This window comes from Charadrius vociferus, unplaced genomic scaffold (genome assembly GCF_000708025.1).
Source record: "Charadrius vociferus isolate BGI_N301 unplaced genomic scaffold, ASM70802v2 scaffold838, whole genome shotgun sequence".
NCBI lineage: Eukaryota > Metazoa > Chordata > Aves > Charadriiformes > Charadriidae > Charadrius > Charadrius vociferus.
In genome coordinates this window covers 101,501-104,960 of record NW_009649487.1, presented here as the reverse complement: position 1 = coordinate 104,960, position 3,460 = coordinate 101,501, and positions in this window count along the sequence as shown.

Sequence of the window (3,460 nt, the reverse complement as noted above, 5' to 3'; positions counted from 1 at the left end):
CCCCTCCGCCGCCCCGCAACCCAGCCATCGCCTGCCGAAAAGGGCTGGCAACGTGCCGGCAGCCATTCAAGCACAGATTGCGCCTCTGCCCCCGTCCGCCCGCCAACCCGCCGCCGACGGGCGATGCCGCGCGGTGGAGAACTTTGCTGGAAAACGAGCTTTTTAAGAGCGTTTGCCGTGCTTTTGTGTGCCCGTGTCATCCCCGTTGCCGCCGAGGAGAGCGGGGAGCGGAGGCCACGCTGCAGCCGCAGGCCCCCGAGAACATCCGCAAAGTGGTCCGGGGCTGCTGCGGATGCTTCTTCCTCCTCATCGCTCCAAATAGATGCAGCAGAGCAACGTCTACCTGCGATGCTGGGGAGGGGGTCAGCAGCCACCCAAACAGACCCTCACCCCCAAAACCTGAGCCGGGGATCAGCGTCGGGGTTGTCTTGTGTTAATTACAAAATCGTTTTGCTTTTGGGATGGTTTTTTTTCTTTTGATTTTCTCCATCCCAGGGCCCCGGGTGTGTCGGCGGGGGATGCGGCCGGTTGGTGCCGTGGGCTTCATCGCTCCCGAAATAGAGCTCAGGGGCAGCTTTTGGGTGTCGGAGGCATCTGAGCGAAGTCATGTGGATGTTATGCAAGACTTGATGATAGGTTGTAAACAGCTATTAAAGTGATTGACGGGCCCAGGACGAAGTATTGAGGGGTGGGGAGGGGGGAAGAAGAGGAAAGATGAGTAATAATGATTAAAATAATTAGCAAATTGAGACGTTCCATAAATTAGGGGAAAGCTTTGTGAGGACGGAGGAAGGTGCGGTGAAGAAATCGTGTTCGAGCGCTCCCCGGAGCAGGGGCTGGGTGGATGGGGAGGATGCCAGGGCCGATATTGAGCACGTAGAAGTTTGGAAATGTTGGGTTTGGGTGGGTTTGTTTTTTTTTTCCTGGGTGCCGGGAGGGCTTTGCTCCCTCAAAACCAGCTAAAAAGCAATTCCGGCTGAAAGTTGGCACATTTGGGTTCACTGAGCGCTGCCAGATCCCGGCACCCCCAAAATCCAGGGGCTGAGCAGCCTGACGAGAACAGCCCCGAGTTAATTAGGAGAAACAAGCAGATTATGGGGAAGACAGCTTCTATTTATATATAAATACTCGAGTAATCAGCAGCGAAGGGCAAGGGAAATCCAATAGAAATATGTGGCTGTTTAAGAAGCTTTTTGAGCAAAACGTTACACAACCGGTTGCGTTTGCCTGGCTCTGGCTCCAAGTCCCAGAAATTAAGGAAAAAAAAAAAAAAAAAAAAGAGAGTGACCTTGTGTGCAAGGAAGGAGAAGGGATTTCCAGAGGCTTCTGCCCATCGGATAAGGGGAAATGAGTCCTGGGAGCCCCAGAACGCAGACCCCACGGGGTGGATGCTGCTGGTGGAGCCCAGCGCCCACCAGCAGCTCGCTTTGACCCCAAACTCCCAAGCTTTGCACCCAAAATCAGCGCGCCTTACAATCCTGCACTGCAGCGATGACATGGAAATACATATACATATGTTGAATTTCATATATAAAAATACGCCCATAGCTTCGCTGTGCTCTCCGGGGCGCTCACGCCGATGCACGGCAGAAGCCGAGCGCGGCTGCTGTCAGTGGGTGCTGACACGGCGCAGAAATAGCTGCCGGCAGCCCCGCGTTTTCGCACGCCGCCTTCGCCCGCCGCCTCCCGCAGCTCTGCTTCGCCCCGGCCCCGCTCCTCTTCGCGGGAAAACGGAGGGGTTGGTGGGGTTTCGGCGGCCCTACGTGTGCACTTTGTTCTGCATCACCTTAATAATGTTCATTAGCGGGGCTCAGCCTGTCCTGGGGGCTGGGAGCTCTGTAAGCACCTGGGATTTGGGCTCTTTTGGGTTGGGTTTGGTTTTTTTTTCTCCCCCCTCCGTCCTCACACCCGGGACAGCTACGCTGAGTTTTTGTAATTTATTTATCCTGAAGGCAATATAAGGCCTGAGGCTGAGGTTTGGGGAGGGATGAGTGCGTGTCTTGGGCTTTGGGGAAGCTTGATCCTGCCGGTGAGCCATGGCTGTCCCATCCCAGGGCTCTGCTTTTGGGGTGGCTCCTGTCCCCGTAGTGCCATTCCCCAGCTCCACCTGAAATGAAAATGAAAATTTCAAATGAAAATTTGTTCCCTTGTGCTGCAGGGAGCTGGCACGGCCACCCGGGGCTCGCTGGTAAGTGTTTCAGCTCTGGGGATACCTATGGCTTTGTGGCGTTGGTTTTAGGGGTTGCGTTTAAATTGAGAGAATTGGTCCACCCCTGTGTCGATGGCCTTTCCTGTTTTTTTTTGTGCCACCCGCACAGTCACCTTTGCCAGGGGAAGCGTGCGCTGGGTTGGGATATGCACATGAGTACGAGTCCTGCAAGCCCTTTTCTCCTCTGTGTGCAGCATCTCTGCTCCCTTCAGTCATTAAACTCATTACATCTCCCGAACACCCAGACATTATATCGCAGGTATTCAAAAAGCTAACCTGGAGGGCTGTGAGCTTCCCCTCCCTCCCCCCTCCTTAAATTAGGCGCTTTCTTGGCTTTGGTGGTGGTGGTGTTAACCCTTTCTGTGCCCAAGGCAGGAAAGCAAGGGATACGCGGGTGGCGCGGCGATGTTGCGTGGCTTTGCGGGGTGGGAAGGTATCGGGGTAAAAACGGGCATCAGCCCCAACGCAGTGGGGAACAGCCCCCGGAAAACGCGATCGCCTGGGCTGCGGGGTACAGATCCCTCAGCGGAGGTGGTCTGGTTGGGGCGGTGGGTCCTCGCAACCCTCTCTTGCTGTGTGCTTGATGCAAGCTGGTGAGACGAGCCCACGCCGAAGCATCCCGATGGGTAGTAACAACCCATTTCGGTGCATAAAGAGGGTGAGCCTCCCTGTGCAGAATCACCGGGGGTTTTGGCCAAATGTATCCCTGGGTTGCTGCTGGGACGCTGGTTTAACGGCAGTGCTTATTCTCCCCCGGGTGAGGGCTGGGAGCCGAAGGCTGATGCTTGCCCACACGTGTGTCGCTCCGCGGGAGCGGGCGATGCTGCCCCCAGTCCTGCAAAGCGCTTCCCCGTCGCACACCCTTGGTTAAAAATCTTTAAAAAATGCTCTTCCTCTAGGGACACCCCCAGTCCCATGGCTGGAAGTGGGGACAAGTGAGTGTTTTTAGCAGCTTTTCTGCTGGGCTCGAACTGTGGCGGGTTGAATTCTTCCTTTTTGGGGTCTCCCCAGCAGGGATGGTGAAGGGATGGGGTCGCTCGCGTTGCGGGGGGGTCACGCCACCGCGTTTGGGGATGGCTCCGGCTGTGTGGCATCCTCCCTGCAGGACCCACGGGACCCCCCTGCGGGAAACGGGCTCAGGCCACGGGTCCCATCCCGCAGCGCAGCTTCGGGGCCGTGGTCCCTGCTCGCTTTTCCTCTCTTCTCGGGGCTGCGCACGCCGCTGCGGCTTATGCAAGCGCCGGGGGCCTT